Genomic DNA, 18,395 nt, shown 5'->3' with positions numbered 1-18,395 from the left:
ATTTAACCTCAATGGACAGTATCCAACCTTTAACAACATTTCATGATGATGAACTTTAAATTTGGAAGAAATGAGTTTCGTGCTCATGCAAGAAGACAGTTACAAAAATTGCAGCCTCCGATATTGAAGGTTGCAAGATCAAATGCTACAGAACAGTGTGAAGGGTTACCAAGGGCAGAAGAGAGTTTTATCCTCAACAAACCAAACTGATTGACACTGGTTAACTTGTTTAGAGATTGTTGTTGGAGCCATGATAAACTTGACCTTGTTCATCATTAACAGCAGTTACATAACCTCAGTAATTGTACAATGACTATCCTAATGCCTTTACCAATATGAACAAATAAACTGGCTTTTAAGCCGGTGTTTTGTTTTGGTTTTGGCTGTAGAGCTTTGTAAAATGAATAACATGTGTGCTCCTGCAATTTAAGTAATTGGTATATATGAAAAGCACAACTAAATCAATAAAGGGAATATAATTGCTTATTATAATACCTTAATGAGATCTGCGTGATGTGTGCCCTAACTGGTGAAATCTGGCTGAACACCAGTAGTGTTCAGCCAGGAAATAATTGTAGAACTGAATTCAAGACACTGAGAATGGTGAGACTTTATAATCTACATAATCACATCATATTAGATAGGTTCCAAATTGGCTTCTAGAACACTAGAGTCTGTTCTTTAGTCTTACGATCCTGAAAATGGCATAATGTATCTTGCTCCACAGCACCAGCCCTCCTCTGAATCCTCCATTTCTAGGTGGTCCATGAGAAATACAAGTGAAAGTTCTCCATTCTTCATGTGGCAATTCTGATTTCTTTAAGATGGATAGCTGGTAGAAAACCAATGAAAGTTTGGTTGGGAACAAGGTGCTGAGGCAGGCTGAATATGGGGAGTATTAGGGTTAGAAAAGAAAGAATTAAACCTGCATCCATTTCCTGCATGGTACTGGCTGGCTCACCAATAATCACGCCAATGCATTATCTTTGGAGAAAGATCTACACATTGAAATTTGTGGCATTTTCTGTTTCATTTTGATTAATTTGCTCAATTATTATGCTCACTGTATCCCCCATTCTCTTCATATTTGATACTCCCCTAAAAAATCTTTCTAATATTATTCCAGAAAATCTCACCTGCTTTGTTTCTATACTCACAGCATAATTTCACAAATTACTATTTTAGGATTATAAGAAGGATCAATTCATCAAACATATTATAAACATACAATTTCTATGTATCATCTGCACCAATAACTACCACAGTCTGGTGGTCCTGAGGACAGAAAGAGCCAAAACTCCCAGGCATTTCTACATAATCCAATCTTGAACAAAAGTGGAAAGTGTGCAACTGGACTGCAAAGATGTTGTGTAACAATGCAACCAAACTACAAATCCAAAAGAGCTTCTGTAGACAGAACTACTGCTTACCAGATACCTTCTGCATATCCTGAAGCAGCTGAAGCCTAAAATTCTACTCTGTCCATTCCCTGCTTTGGGCAATTTCATGCTTCTTACCTCATCTCGGTTAATTAACCCCCTTTAGTAATCCCTGGACATTGAAATGATATAAAACACCCTTAGCTGCATTTTCACTTCTAATGTCCAACAGGTCTCTAATCCTCACTACACTATCTATAGATAAATTAAGTTCTGTGTCTTCGAGTACCCACCCTACAGCCCCATTCCACATTCAAGTCAAGTCAAGTCAACTTTTATTGTCATTTCGACCATAACTGCTGGTACAGTGCATAGTGAAAATGAGACAATGTTTTTCAGGACCATGGTGATACATGACACAGTACAAAAAACTAGACTGAACTATGTAATAAAAAAAAACAGAGAAAGCTACACTAGACTACAGACCTACACTGGACTGCATAAAGTGCACAAAAACAGTGCAGGCATTACAATAAATAATAAACATGACCGTAGGGCAAGGTGTCAGTCCAGGCTTCGGGTAATTGAGGAGTCTGATAGCTTGGGGGAAGAAACTGTTACCTAATCTGGTTGTGAGAGCCCGAATGTTTCAGAGCCTTTTCCCAGACGGCAGGAGGAAGAAGAGATTGTATGAGGGGTTGCATGGGGTCCTTCATAACGCTGTTTCCTCTGCGGATGCAGCATGTAGTGTAAATGTCCATGATGGCGGGAAGAGAGACCCCAATGAACCTGTTCTAGTCCAAAAGTCACAAACTTTTCTTTTTAAATGAAAAGAAACTCAGAGTTCATCACAGGCTATCATAAGAAATAAGGCCTTATGTGTTTTTAGCACATGGACAAATAAAACTATAGATAAATTGAAACTTCACAATAAACTCAAATTTAGACAAGGAACAAAGAATCAAAGGCAACCGTTTTATTTAACATAGAAAGAATCACTAATTACATAACGGAAAATACATTTTTAAAATTACATGGATGGAAATAGAACAAAAAATTGAAAAGTCCTGCTGAAGGGTCTTGGCCTGAAACATCAGCTATACTCTTTTCAATATGTGCTGCCTGGTCTGCTGAGTTCCTCCAGCATTTTCTGTGTCTTGCTTGGATTTCCAGCATCTGCAGATTTTCTCTTGTTTGTGATTGAAAAAACAGAGTTGCGTGATTTTAAAAATATTCTTTATCTTATAGGAATGTACATATTATGATCCATGAAGAACTGTGCCTTAAATTATTGAAATAACTGATACAAATAAATCAGGTTTCAGCCTATAGTTTTTTGAGCATTAACAAAGTTTACAATTGAAAATGTATTTAGTTATTGCAGTCTAAAATAATTCAGATTATTTGCTCTCCATAGATTTAAAAAAGTTTTATACGTGTATCTCTATTTTGAACATTTCATATTTGAGGATGTCATGAACAGTCTTATTTACTAATATAATTAAATATGAAATGATTTTAAACTATCCAAGGAAAAAGTCTGTCTTCAAAGCATCAGATTATTTAAAATATCTAATGTTAAAATTTAGAATTTATTTTCTTAAGGTCTTAATTTTCAATTTAAAAGGAGGGTTATTTCTCATATAGTCAATTCAAAATTGACTCACTTCCAAATGGAAGAAACTGGACAAATGGCAACTTTTAGAACCAGCTGGAAAAGGAAAAGCAAATGTGTTCTGTATAAATGACTTTCAAATGTCAATGTTCGCTTATTCACTAATGGTGAGTTATTTCATATGTACATATCATATCTATGGATGTATCAACAACAAATTGTAACTGCCATCGGCTATTTGTCAGAGCATTAGGATGCTATGCTTGAAGTGGATTATATAAGAGGTTTATTAAAGCCAAAGTCAACAAAGTCTTCAGACAGATGTAATTTCTAGTTGTAATTCCTAAAGAGGTAATGTTCTGCGATCAACGTTTTGGGATTATGTAGTTTTGTTTTTGGATGCGAGATAAAGATTGGAAGACTCGGTGAACAATTTAATTATTAACTAACTCTCTCCCTAATTCAAAAATAAATGTGTCCCATTTCCAGATAAATTAATTATCTTTACGCCACCCTCTCTACACTTGGTGGGCGTTTGACGTGCTACTGTTTCAACTTGGTTCGTTGGAGTGAAATTGCTAAACGCAATGGTTTCTAAAACGTGTTTTAAAATATTGAATGTTGAGACTATTTAGAATAGGGAGTAATTTCCAGAACCTAATTTCTGTATTTCTGTATTCCAGTATTTCTGTTGAGATAAGACCAGTAGAAGAGCGGTAGTGGATATTTTTATTGTGGACGTTAGAAGAGTGCCAGGAACAACAATGGCTGTATGATAGATGATGTTAATCAAGAACAGAGACTAGTCAGCGATAAACAATCCCTTTAGAGTCAAGACTGAGCAACTTGGGATTTTCAAATCGTAAGATACTTTAAATTTCGTTGATTACAGTATTCCAGTCAACGTTTAAATATTGATTTGTGGCAATCTTACTGAATCATGTTAAGCATGGGCATATTCCTTGAACGTGTTTTAGTGGCACCTAAGTTAATAACCATTTCAGCAGTTTATTTTGCCAGACACGTCGATAAAATTTTTTACAACTGGCGGCGTATGGCGCTAATAGAAAATGTTGTCAATTTCCTTAGAAATAAGTACGTGACAAAACGATCCTTACCTCTCCTCTGAGTTCTTAAAAATTGAATGCCAAAAATATTTTGTATGCTTCGTTGGGATGTTTTTGGAAAGATAAATGGAGGCAGAACATCTGCATGAAGAGAGCATCAATGAATCAAGTTCACTTTATTCATGCCTTAAAATCCAGATTTATTTTATTGCTACACGCTAACTTAGTCAGCGGCACTGGAAAAAAATCACTTTCGTCTTTTCACAAGGAATAAATTCAGGTCACATATGCAGACAACATTTGCTATTCTCCGCTCAATGACGGAAAAATTGCGTGACAAGAACGAGTAGAAGAGTAACCAGCTATCCTCAAGGCACCCATTAAGACATCGTTCTTTCATCTCTTACGTCGCTTTCGGTTAGCTGGCTGGTCTTCCCTTTTGCAATTTAAGCTTAATCACATTAGATCAAATTCAGCTAAGTAAAAGAATTACAGTATGATGAATGGCCCAGAAACGGTGTTGTGGTTAACACTTGGAAATGAGTGAGCGCATGAGTTGGTGGGGGGGGGGGGGGGGGGGGGGTGCAGCAGAATAGTGTACGTAGAGGATATGTATGAAACAAAATCGTATATATGGGATTCCATGGGATGTTTATCTGTGGCTATTTATTTAATGCAATACATTGGTACCAAATCAGTTTACAGCTAGTTAACTATTGAGATATGCAATATGTTACAACAGAATACTCCAGCTCGATGTGAAATCATCTGGGCTATTTTCCAGTCTAAAAGTCGAACAAAGTGTTTTTATTAAGTACAATTGATCAGCAGGTTGAGTTTTACATACTACATAACCACGTCAATATCTAAAAGTTCCTTCCAGTAGAGAATTGTACTGTAACAGCGATTTCCCGATATAAGTTGTGAAAAATTACTGCTTAAATTTTGAACATTGCAGGTGAGCCCGGCTAAAAGTCCGTGTTCAATTATCCTCGCGAAAAAAATGGCGATTTACCAGACGTGTCCAATAAAATTTTACTCAATGCAAATATTTTCAAATAGTTCATCATTAATGTAACACGTGCTCATTTTAAGCCAATAAACAATCATATGATATTTCCCGCGCAACTGAACGATTCATCAGCGCCAACAAACTTGAGATGTTTCGAGTCAACCCGGTTTGAAATTATTTTAAATATTCTTAAATAAATTAGATAAAGTTTTGAAAAACAAAATAGCGCAAGCAAATGCAATTAGAATTTCTGAAACGTTTTCTACGAACCATTCATAGCACAATTTCTACTCTAGCGGAGAAGTAAAACATATGAAACTGATTATGTTGAACACATTTTTGGCATCCCTTAATAATTAATATTTGTCTTGCATTACATTGACTCCGGATCCTTTGTAATATATCATTTCAAAGTGTCAGCTTTTAGAAACATAACATTATTAGATGATGCCGTTAAGATCGTTTTGGGAAAAGACTCAAATACCGTACATTTTTGAAAAATTCTAAATGATGTCTGTTGTGCTTATGTATCGAGTTCTCCACTCTTGCTATTCCACCAGCTAAGAGTGTTGGAATGTCATACTTGTGTTAATGAAATATTCGCATGGAAATTGCAAATAAAATATCTTATAATTCAAGCCCCAACTTATTAGTCAGTGTAACTGCACAACAGTCATCGTAGAACAGCTATTTTTGAAAAATATAAACGACAAGAGCCCTTTAAAGCTTCTAATGTCGTAATTATTGCATTTTCTTGGTTGCGAATTCTGTCTATTTAAAGAACTCGGCTCCAGTCTGGGTTGCATGACTGAATTGTGATTTTTTTTGAACAGAAGAGACTTTGCAGATGCTGTAAATCTTGAACACAAACAAAATGGCAGAGTAACTCTCAAATTGGGCGGCAACTGTAGAGGGAAATAAACAGCCGACGTTCTGGGCCGAGTCCCCTTCATCAGGACATGGAAAAAAGGGCGTGTAAACGAGAAGGAGAACACATTGCTGCTCCCGCCTTGCTAGTCCTGATGAAGAGTCCTCTCCCGAAACGTCGACTGTTTACAGTATTCTCTTCCATAGAGATGACCTGACTCGCTGAGTTCCTCCAACCTCTTGCGTGATTCCTTTTTGCTTATTGTAAACTTGAAATTAGGGAGAAGCATATAAAAAAAGACTGTTCGATTCCTTGCCAAACCCTCACATAAACAATTCTGCCTACCTTAAATCCTGTTGTCTATATGTGAGTAGGGAGACGAACGGGAATTATTAACATGTATCTGTGTGTCTAAATATCCATTGTACATCAACTGATTGATTGGCACTTGTTTATCAGCGAGTGCAGGCTCAGCACTGATACTAACAGGGTCTCAGCTCCAATTCCGCTAGATCTAAGTGCTGCCTTCGACACAACTTACCACAACATTCTTCCAGGTCGCCTTCAGAACTGGGATGGTCTCTCTTGTCATGCCCTTAATTGGTTTCGTTCATTTATCTTAGAGAGATTTTTTTTTCTGTCTTGGAGACCAATTTTCTAAGAGATATTATGTACTTTTTGGTGTTGCATAAGAAAGCCATCTTAGCCCCCTATTCCTCTCTGTATACATGCTTCCCTTTCGGATACATAATTAGAGAGCATAAACTTAATTTCGACAAGGAGATCATGCGGACTTCAGCATGCTAGGAGACACACTCACGTCCCCATCTACATCAATGGAGCTGTAGTGGAGCGTGTATCAAGCTTCAAATTCCTTGGTGTCCACATTTCCGAGGATCTCACCTGGTCCATCCACCATCCTGATCAAAAAGGCGCAACAGTGCCTTTATTTCCCGTGGAGCATCAGGAAAGCTCACCTCTGTCCCAGGATGCTGATGGACTTTTACCGCTGTACCATTGAGAGCATACTCACCAACTTCATCTCAGTGTGGTATGGCAATTGTCCCGTATCGGACCACAAAGCACTCCAGCGGGTGGTGAAAACTGTCCAGCGGATTATCGGCACCCAATTGCCCACCATTGAGAACATCTACCACAAACGCTGCCCGGGCAGGGCGAAAAGCATTATTAAGGATGCATCTCACCCTAACCATGGGCGACAGGCGCCTCCGCTCCCGCACCAGCAGGCACAGGAAGAGCTTCTTCCCTGAGGCTGTGACCCTGCTGAACCTCACATCACAGCGCTAAGCAGTATTGCACCCATATTGTACTGTCTCAGTACTTTTATATTTGTGTGCTGTAACACTTTTTATTCGCAGTTATTTTGAAAATAACACTATTCTTTGCATTACTGGTTAGATGCTAACTGCATTTCATTTGGCTTTGTATCTGTACTCGGCACAATGACAGCAAAATTGAATCTAATCTAATCTAATCTAATCTGCAGATGATACTGAATTGTGTATCTCAGTTGAGTTTGATGATGATAACACCTTATCTTCTCCGACTTCTGGTATCACCGCAATAAAAAATTGGATAAGCACTAATATCCTAAAATTAAATGAAGATAAGACTGAAGTACTTCTGGTTGCTCCTAAAGTCAAAAGAGATAACCTTCTGGATAAACTCTGGAACTTGGCAAACAGAAGGAACAAGCCTGATTGTTATCCTTGAATCAGATCTGAAATTTAAATCCTACATCATGAATATGACCAGAGCAGCATTTCTACGCTTAAGAATTATTGCAAAGGAACATTCGTATCTGTCACGTAATGGTGCTGAAAAACTAATTCACGTTTTTATATTTGAATAAAATAAATTACTTCAATGTACATTTTACTGGCCTTCCAAAGCAATCGATTGACAAACTTCAACTCATTCCGGATGCCGCTGCTAGTCTCTTAACTGAATCATGATAAGACATTATTTCATCCCCGTTCTAGCTACTTAGCATTGGCTTCCTGTATCTTTAGAATTGATTTTAAATTTCTCTTACAGAGTTTTAAAGCTCTCAATGGTCTGGGATATCACAGAATCGCTTTCGTTTTATATTCCTGCTCGAGCTCTCAGGTCTTCGTCCGCTGGACTCATAAATTTAAACAATCTCACTCAGAAGAGAATAGGCAGGTTAGCTTTTCTGAACTACAGTCCTGAACAGTGGAATTCAATACCTAAAACTACAAGGGATGCAAACTCTTTTAAACGCCAATTCAAAACCTATTTCTTTAACTTTGTTTTTAACAAAAATATCTTTGCCTTTTATTTTCATATTTGCATCTTATCCCATTATAAAGCACTTTGAATTACATCGTCTGTATGAGAACTGTTCTATATAAACAACTTATTATTATTATTAACAATTAAATTTGTCACAATAAATGAATTACAAGAAACAACCTAGATAACAGCTTTCATGGAAGCAAATGTTATTCCGATTGGAGATCTTGGCGAAGCATTTGTTCAAATTCCCAGATTTGTTTTGGGTTTTCCCACTTGACCATAATGGAACAGTGAATCGGCCATACAGTTAACAACAAAACATTTCCCGATAACGGCCCTGTTTAGTAATGTAAATCACGTACATTGAATCGTGCAGTTTCTGCGATTTTTTTGTCTCAGTTGGATACTACGCATTAAGGCTGGTATGAGGCATATTTTACATTTTCTTAGCAATGTTGAAAATTGCGAATCGGAAAGTAGATGCGCGATGGGCATTTTTTCTTTGTGTTTTGTCCCTACAGCATTGTTTAATAACTCATTAACGCTTACACCAGGCCAATTCCCTCTGGTGAAATGAACAACGCGTTTTACAACGCTTATTGTTGAAAGTTAACCCAGCAAATTCACAAATCGTAAATCGATGGTATCAGCAAATATCTTTTTTTTTAAAAAAAACAAGTGGCCTGCCTTCCTGAGCTCCAGGCCGGGGGCCGGGCACGGGCACGCAAGCTTGGTGCATATTTTGTGAAGTTCACTGAATCTATACGAAGGAATAGGCGAAACGCGCTGCATGGAATGAGATTAGCCTTGGAATGGAGCGAGTGGCAGTCTGCCGGGGTCCTCTTCCTCTTTGCCCTTCTCGATAAGTAGCATTTTGGGGAGAAAATAAACGGGTGCATCCGTTTTCTGGGGCTAGTGCAGACGATGCAGAGTAAGAGGTCCTGTCGAGGCCCTGAAAGATAGCATCGAGTCAGAGGACCCCTTACACTCGGGTAAGGGAAAATATGCCACTTTACCGCGAAAGGTTTCACTCATAATGGTTTGAGATTATTATTCTGATAGATGTAATTCGCGTCAGTCTTTCTAACCGTTATTTCTTACAGTAACTTACTTAGTTTCATGCTGACGACATTCCTGACCGTATCTCCGCCAGATTTCAACCCCCCCCCCCCCACCCCCCCCCCGTCACATCCCTCTCCAAGCAATTATGTAGTGGTAATTACAACCCCCCCCCCCCCCCACCACACACACCACACACACCTCAGTTGCACGGCGATTGGTTTTAAGAGACGTTTAGGAAAGGAGTCGATGGGAATTGCAGTTTTATTGGACATATTTTTATATTTATCTCAATGAAGGCCGGTACTCAGTACCGATCGTAGCATCGCTGCTGCTCCGTTCGGTTCCGTAGTAACAGGGAGCCCACGCTTTGAGAATATTTTAACAGTCACGGACGAAGGGTCTGAACGTGGAAGGAGAAAGCAAGTATTGAATCTCGAAAACCGAACAGTGACAGGAGGAAGAAAGCAAGGACGATATTCTCTGGGAATCAAACTTTTCACCCACAGTCCACATTTGACCTGAAACGATACCTGCGTAGCGCGGAAAGGGCTGGCTTAGTCGCGGCTCTTCAGCTCACAGAGGCTCGGGTGACGATATGGTTTCAGAACCGACGGGACAAGTGGGAAACGACAGCTCGCAGCCGAACTCGAAAATGCACAGAGTTAAGACTCAGGTCCTGAACTTCTTTTCAGTGTCTTTACACGAGGGCCGAGGCCTACTGCCTACCCCGGGCGATTTAATGCAATCCCCCCCACCCCATCCCCGCCGCACGATATGCATATACATTTGTGCCTTATTGTAGCGCTCTGCTCCTATAAAACCGCCCATTTCTAAGTCTCGCTGGACAATTATAACACAATTTAAAAATGTTCTGTAAAACCATAATTTTTTCCACAATGTGTATTGTAAGCACAAAGCTGGGCCGAATTGTTCCATTGTTATTCGAATTTGCGGTTTCACTTGTGTTGAGGTTGTCTTGTTTAGAGTACTGTACATGTTTCCGAGAAGCAAAGATGGAGTCACTTTTACACTGTAATATTTGTGAAAGAAGTTAATGTGAAAACAGGTACAGATGGGTATATTTTACCGCCAGTCATAATGCAGTTCTGATTTGGACAACTACCGTTTGTATTTCTGAGCAGCACTGACGGGAATACAATTACATACAACTTTGCTTTTAAATGGTTTCCTGGTATGACCCCGACAAAAGACTAATTCAGATGTCCCTCTCTATAAAAACCAGTAGTAATTCCGAAGTCAATGTGGAGAGAGAAAAAAAAACGCAGAAGATAAACGCAAATGTCAATGAAATTCCTTATTTTTCGGATTTCCAGTACACTAAGGAAATCAAAATACACGGCTATCAGTAATTTGGAATGGGGAAGACACAGAAGATGGGAAGCGTCAGCGGAGAGAAATGCAGACGATGCCGGACCTATTGTGTGTAATTCATTCTCTTCATATTTATTTCTGAACTGCTTTGGGGAAATGATGTAATAATTTCATTGTTGGCAATAATAAACATAAGGCCAAGTGTACATTGCTGTAAGTGCTACAGTTATTTTTGGCATGATAGCTTAAAATGCAAGCGGTGTAATTAAAGAAACATTTAGCCATTGTTCTATAAGTAACCGCGTCAGCAGTTCAATATCATTTATCAGGGTCTGCAGTGAAAATTTGTCTCTTTTTGCCAGTTCACTTAAGAAACTTGTTTATTTTGCTACTAACAAAATAAGCAATTTAACAATTCAACAATTTAATTCGTTCCATTCCCCTGAAATATCCTGAGCAGAAGACATTCAATGTTGGAGCGCATCTGAAGGTCAACTACCACCAAACATGCTCAGCACTGGTTTCAAAACTTGTGGTTTTAGCCCTAATACAAATGGTTGCACCAGTTCAGCGATTTTTTTTCACGTTTCCAGTTGGAGCCCCCATCATCGTTCTGTATTTATAAAATACTAAAGTAATTGTTTAAAACTGAAGAACAGATCGAATTTGTAATAATTTGAATATATAAACCATCTGATATGAAGATGTGTATTTTATATTGGACCACTATAAAAAAATGGTGATTTTACTTAGAGTCGGAACAGAAGGTAGGAAGTCAGCGTATCGTCCCACCGTGTTTCTGCTAGCTCCGTTAGTAAGAACCTGCTCTTAGTATTTACTTATTTAAAGAGATTGCAGTGTTTAGTCAGGCCTGTTGAAAGGTAAATTGGGGAATGTGCAGAAAGACCAGTGGGGAAGGCCATCGTATATTTAAAATACCTACATGTTTCGTTCAACATTTGAACAAATTAATTGATTGAGATAATTCTAGTGAGCAAGGTAATTTCTTATAAGATTATTATCGACGTCAACATGTTTTTAATGTTTAAGTGTACAAGAATACATAGATAGACATGCCTTAGTAGTTTACCTTAATTAAAATGTTCAACATTTGTGTCGTCGTCACGAATTTACTTAAAGTGTTCTGCTAAATTCCGAACCCAGATTTTCAAAATCTATAATTCCCAATCAGATATAAGCTATCAAAATTCTTTCATAAACTAAGCACACAAGATAACTTACAGAAAAATATCACCTTCCTTAAGATAATGAAATTCACGCTGGAAATGACTCAAACATCATTAATATTTGATTTTTTTTATTTAAAAAAAGTCACACCGTATGAGAATAATACTCAGATATAAACCATGTTATTTCAAAAACCTTTTCTAAAGTCCAGGAATATAAAGGGCATTTGAAGCTGTTTCAATAGCATAAGCAAGTCTAGTGTAACAATGAGCACCAGAGAATTGCATTAACCTTGGGGCGGTGCAGCTCCAAATCGTTTTCCATTCACGTGCACCTAATTTGCCCTCTCCTCTCACGCAAAATCCGGTTAATTGTCACTTCTAATAAATCGGAGGATAATATGACTCTATTTCCGAAGTAACAGCACAATATGCGAGAAAAATGCAAGACTGTATTAGTTAAGGACGAATATAAATCTGGGATATATTTAATTGTTTATAATAAGAAGCCTATTTATAAATATGGTTATTTTTGTCAGGGTTTGATTTTAACTCGATTAACCGAAATGTTGTTTTAATTTCTCGCGTTTGTTTCACATGTGCATTATTGTATCAATCTCTTTATACAAAATACTCTGTTTTCTAGCTAAAATAAATACTGAATGTTTTTCTTTATTCGTGCATTAGAAATATTTACTGGATAAGAAAAGCAAACGGATCTCTTACTTCGAATTCCAATTTTTTTTAAAACAAACATATCTACACATAAAACCAAATAAATTACGCCAATATCTTTAATTATTGATGAATTTGTTGCAGGTTTTCTGAAGCTCAATGTTCGAGATCCAATTTGTTTTTCAATGTTTATATGTACAGTTTCAATGTCATACATTCTCTTTATGAGGTTACTTGGTATCATTCTGCAGGGAAAATCGGTTCAACTAGACATAAATATACTATAAAGTCGCCATTTTTACCAAGGAATTTCAGTTTGAGTCCCGAAGGAAGTCAAACACTGATTGTTGGTAAGTATGCAATTGATCAACATCATAGCAATAACTTTACACATCTGTCATATCCAGCCTTTTGCTACGCAATAAAGAAGAAACACGCCGAGAGCTGTAAATTATATAGACGCAGGGCAATTTAGCTCATTCATTACAGCGCGCTTTCTTCTAAGAATTTAATATCGGCGAACAGTGGTGATCAACCTATGCTTAAGAACGAAAAGTCATATGCAACGTTGCTACAGAATTTTATTAGTTGATTGACTGACAAAATAGCTTAAATAATTTTAAACAAAGGCTTCAAATTCAGATTTCCCTTTTATTTTATTTACGTGAATCATTGAGACAAGAAGCTCATATATCACGCCCGTAATTAATAAACTACTGTTTTCGACTGCCGGATTTCAAGCCTGCCATTTACCTTTAACTCGTGGTTCCATGAAGTATCGTGTTCGTGTACTTTAAACAAGTTTAGGCTTTTTGAACGAGGTTTCAGATTAACTGTAGATTCGGGTCATTAAAGGGCAAATAAAGACGGCATGGCATGGAAGGCATATTCTGCTTTTTTTTTTCACAATCGCAATAACCTGCTAGCATTTCTGGTGGCACTTTGTCAGTTCATCCCACGAGGCAATGCGCCGTACACCATACCTTATCTGAATGTTATTGAAACGTTGGCATTTCGAAATTATCCGAACTTTTTGCAGTAACAGGCGTATGAGATAGACATACAAAACTTTGTATTAATGAAGTCACACAAGAAGCCCCTTTCTTGTCAATATGTGTGGGATTGCGTCCTAAAGTTCGGGAGAAAGTTTCCTGAAATCACGGAACCTGTACTCTTGTTTAGTATTTAACACAATCAGAAAAGCGATATAGATGTAAGTTCATTGCACAAATTTGATAAACCGCCTACCGTCTTTTCTTTACCACTTGTATATTTTGTTTTAACTTTTCTGCGATGCATAAACTCTTTTACAGTGGCACTTATCCAAAATATCGAATATTAGTGAATATTGGCCAACCTATTGGAATAAATCTTATAGACGTGCCAACTTTTCAGGAGCATAGAAAATTCGCCATCAAATCGATGCTATGCCGTATTAAAACAAAGACAAGTTAATAGAGCCGAATGCTTTCTGTAGTTCTTTCGACACTGATTGGTCACATAAGGTCAGCAAGCACGGCTGAATAGTGGTTATGTCAGTGGACATCTGAAGTCACGAGTTCAAATCCCACCGCAGCAGCTCTGGGAATACATTTGGATTAAAAGCCAGCATCGTTAATTGGACCAACTGCAACGTTATTGGACGGCAATAGGAAGGAATTAGCTAATGAAATCTGATGTCCTTACTGGGTTTGGTATCTTACTTCACACCACGGCACTCCGGTTGCCTGCCAACCATTCTTCAACCCAGGACCTTAGAAACTCATCGTTTTTATCAACATGCTAGAGATAGTAGTAAGAACGATACGAGATGTCTCACCCAAAACCAGCAACACTGAAGCCGCCTTGTAAAGCTTTCTATGCACGACATATCAGAGATTGGGGATTCAGCAAAACATGTCTCTTCTCGTTTCCCCCAAACCATTGTAAAGCAGTACTGAGATATTCAGCAGTAGCTCAAACAGCATCGAAAAAGCAGACATGGCGTGGAGATTCTTTGAAAATGTTTTCTAAACATGTAATTTGGAAAGAAAAAGACTGCAGGTGCATGGCGAGGTCATAGGATATTTGACCTTTCAAACCATTTAAAATATATAAATTGGATGCAATTTATAAATTTCGTTACCCAGGCATGCCTGGAAACAATTTTATCCTCAGAGATCTAAGGGCGCATTTCTGTTGCTCCTTTTAGTTGAGGTGATTCCATTTGGCAGCTTAGGAAAGTGATCGTGCTTGTTTTTACTCACGCCAAAATTTAACACTTAAATGTTGCACATTTTACTCAGCCGAGTACCGTGTGAAGTTGAATTCAATCTGCGTCAACCTGACTTGAAATAAAATTGTATTCAGGTATCCATAGATTCCGATTTTATAAATTGTAACCAATTATATGATATACACATGGTTGAAAAACACGAACATCTCTCGCCCTGTTAAAATGTTCAATATATAAGAGCGAAAACGCCTATCTATATGTGTACATGGATAGAAATCATTCTGGCTCCTGCATAACCAATAGGGAGCCAGAAAGCACGATGCAGAAATGCAAACCTTAAATCTATTTTTAAATTATACATTGTTGTTCGCTGGGTCGGGGTTTGTTTTGTTAGTACGAGTTAGAAATGCTTATATTGGTTTCCGAGTAGCAGGAAGAGTCGGTGTAATCTCCCTGCCCGTTTATACGCTCACATGATCAACTAGGGAGTTTAAAATGATGTACGTGTAAATCACTTAATTCAAACAGGATAAAATTAATTATTTAAATATTTTGGGTCGTAATAAATGCTTCTGTTTTTACGTGAAAATACATTGGCTCTCTAGTTGGTAGATTCCGATCATCAGTAACATATCCAGAATGAGATAAAATTTAGTGTACTTTTTTTGTTCCCTGACACCTGTCCACATATCGTCTGTACCTCAGCAAAATATTACCTTCAGTTCTGAGGGGTTTGAAATTTGATTACTATATCCAGGATTGGATCTGTCACATAGAAAACTTTAGATATTCTTTTGCATACAGGAATTTATGGATAACTATCGGGCACAATACACTGAACATCAATGTTATCTGCTGACTTTATTGTTCTTTTAAACAATCTGCATTTGTTTGCATAGGCTTCCGTACTTCACTTTAATTACTTTTGCCACGATTTCTCTGAGGAAATTTCATCTTAACCCAATGGTTCCGATTTCTTATACCGTATGTGTTGGCACTTAAAAAAAAACTGGACGTGCTTTCTAGACGGTTTGAGGTAATTTATTTATTCTTTCTTATTTTTCTTCTAATATTTGTATGTCTGTGCATTTGTTATGCTACTGTGACACTGTAATTTCCTTTGAGATCAATAAATTATCTGTCTATCTAAGAAGAAACACTAGCTCTCAGTAGCAAATTCCTATCTCTTATCTCCTGCTGCATAAAGTTACTGTTGTTGACAAAACTCTTCAGTGCAGCTTTAGTATCGTGCTTTAGTTCTTACTATGCGCAAGCTCTTACATAGAGATGGATCTACAGTTTCTTAAAACAGCTTTCGTGTTTCCATTTTCGGAATGTACCATTTTTTTCGAGTCTGCGTTAACTTTAATCTGTCGGTGTAATTCATGTGCGCCTCACCAGAGACGTTGGTATAAAATGTTATAACTCCATCATCTCATCAATTCACAATAACTAGTTTATGCAGGTTTAACTCCTAGCTTGTGTTCTAAATTTACCCTAATTAATATCATCGACCTGATGGAACAAAAGAAAACTTAGAATGAATTATTTTTATAACATCGAGTTTTTAAGATGACGGGAGGTGAGAAATGTGGAAGGACAAGCCTATGTAGTTCAATAGGTTATCACGAGACCGCGAAGAACCCATAGCATAACTACAAGGCGTTGAACCGTGCCATTCGGCCCATAAAGGCCGTGTCATCTCTTTGGAAGAGCTACCAAATTAGCCCCATTGCTTCAGAATTTCCCCTTGCCCTATATTCCACCGGAACCTTTTCTCCATTTATCTACTGCATTTCGCTTTTGAAAGTTTCCCTTTTGGTACTGTGCTTTAAAGCAGTGTATTCCTTCGTCGGTGAGAGAAAAAATGTCCTCAGAAAGAGCCACTGCTCTCCCACCCACTGTTCCATTTTGTCAATTGCTTTAAATCCATTTACCGAATTCCTTCAGAAATTCCCCAAAAAGTCCCTCAACTGCCCTCTGTAAAGCTTTCAAAATGTCAACAACGCTATACCGGGCCTCTACACCACACTCTCCATCGGTTTGAGTGCAGTGGCTACAGTGAACATGCACTTGTAGAAATTATTGAACCGCTATGTGGGCCGCTGAAATCAGCTGATGACTTTAAGTTGCTCGTATCGGAGAATCTTGTTGCAAAACAAGTATTCATAGAAAAAGCTTAGATATGTATTACCCAAGAAAATAATTTATTTAATCGAATGAAAATATACCGTATATATATATATATATATATATATATATGTCGGATCAGAAGCAAATATATCCACTGCTGATTTTTAGCTGAGGTTTTTTCGCTGCTCCATAAATAGGTGGGTAGAAGTGAGGTGGAAGTGAGTAGGGTAACATTTATCAGAAAGTAGACCAAGATTACGCGGCAAAACAATCAGATTCCAGTGTTCTAGGTAATTCAGACCCCAAGGTGGGAAGAGGAAATTCAATCCACTCGGTGTCGGTAAGAGAGGAAGGTGCTGGTTTACAGAAATGAACTGAATGACAACCGCAAGCTTGGCCGCTTGACAGTTCAGACAAAATATATCAGTTTAAGGCGACAGGAATATGGTGGAAGACAGCTCGTGGAATTTCATTAGAAAACTCCATTCTGTATACAGTTTCGTACTTATAAGAATGTTTTATCTGACTCTGGTCAATCAAAGGAACAAGTTGGAATCACAAACCCTACGGTTGTCAAATGTAGGCGATTCCAATTTCACGCTGTTTATTCAAAGTGATTTGTTCGCTGTGACAGAGGTTAAGCTGCAGGGAAGAGGTTAAGTAAATGAACATCTTGAAGTCCCATTAGGACAATCTGGTCAGATGTCCGCGTGTCGAGTTTGTTTTATCCAAGAAAGAAAGACAAGAAACTTTTTTAAAAAAAACTTCGAGTACTACAAGGGCTACAACAGTAATATGAAGAAATTTGGAGGAGTCCACCGGTTCCTGCGCGTAAAAGTTGTCTATGATATTTATTTATTTAGAGAAACAACACAGAATAGGACTTTCCGGCTCTTCGAGCCGCGCGGCCCAGCAAATCTCAACAAGCTCCGATTTCACCCTAACGTAATCATGGGTCAATTTAGAATGACCAACTGGTACGCCTTTGGACTGTGGGGGGAAACACATGCGCTCTACGGGGAGGACGTACAAACTTCTTACAGAGGACGCCGGGTTTGAACTCTGAACTCCGATGCCCAGAGCTGTAATAGGGTCGAGCTAATGGCTCTGCTACCGTAGCGCCCGATGTATACATTGCAATCCCACGTAAATTCTTTGCATTTGGAATATAATAACAAGCTTAGTTCTGTCTGAGCGAGTCATGTCAAAAGGAGTAGTGAGCTGAAGGTTAAACATGCCAATAGTGAAAGAGATTAACGCAGGAGAGAAAGGGGGATTTGGAAGTTTATATTGAGGGTTCATTCCATCACTGGATGGTTTAGTTGCAAAAACGCCTTGTTTTGTATAGGGAATATTGGCATTAGGGGAAATTAGAGTATATAATGTCATTTGAGGGAGGGAAACTGAAAAGTATCATTCTGAACTTCTGCTGCTCCTCACTCTGTCTCATCTAACATTTTGCTCAGAATGAGATCCTTTTTCAGTCATCCAGAAGGTATCTCTAGGCGTTGAATTCTGATCCATGAAAGAAAACAGGGAACAATGAACAATGAACAATGGGAAGATGTGG

At 38.1% G+C, this 18,395-nt stretch overlaps 1 long non-coding RNA gene across 2 annotated transcripts in view; it reads right to left on the bottom strand.

The window, feature by feature from the left end:
- Nucleotides 1-2,368: 2,368 nt before the first annotated feature.
- The window catches only part of LOC140725939 (uncharacterized), a 92,599-nt gene continuing 76,572 nt past the window's right edge, over nucleotides 2,369-18,395 (bottom strand). For both annotated transcript variants that reach the window (XR_012098534.1, XR_012098535.1), the window contains exons 3-4: nucleotides 4,113-4,202; nucleotides 2,369-2,568 (exon numbers count right to left, since the gene is read on the bottom strand). This is a non-coding gene — a long non-coding RNA (uncharacterized lncRNA). The remainder of the gene's footprint in view (nucleotides 2,569-4,112; nucleotides 4,203-18,395) is intronic.

This window comes from Hemitrygon akajei, chromosome 4 (assembly GCF_048418815.1).
Source record: "Hemitrygon akajei chromosome 4, sHemAka1.3, whole genome shotgun sequence".
Classification (NCBI taxonomy): Eukaryota; Metazoa; Chordata; class Chondrichthyes; order Myliobatiformes; family Dasyatidae; genus Hemitrygon; species Hemitrygon akajei.
The sequence above is the reverse complement of the archived record's forward strand: the minus strand, read 5'-3'. Positions and strand labels throughout refer to the sequence as shown.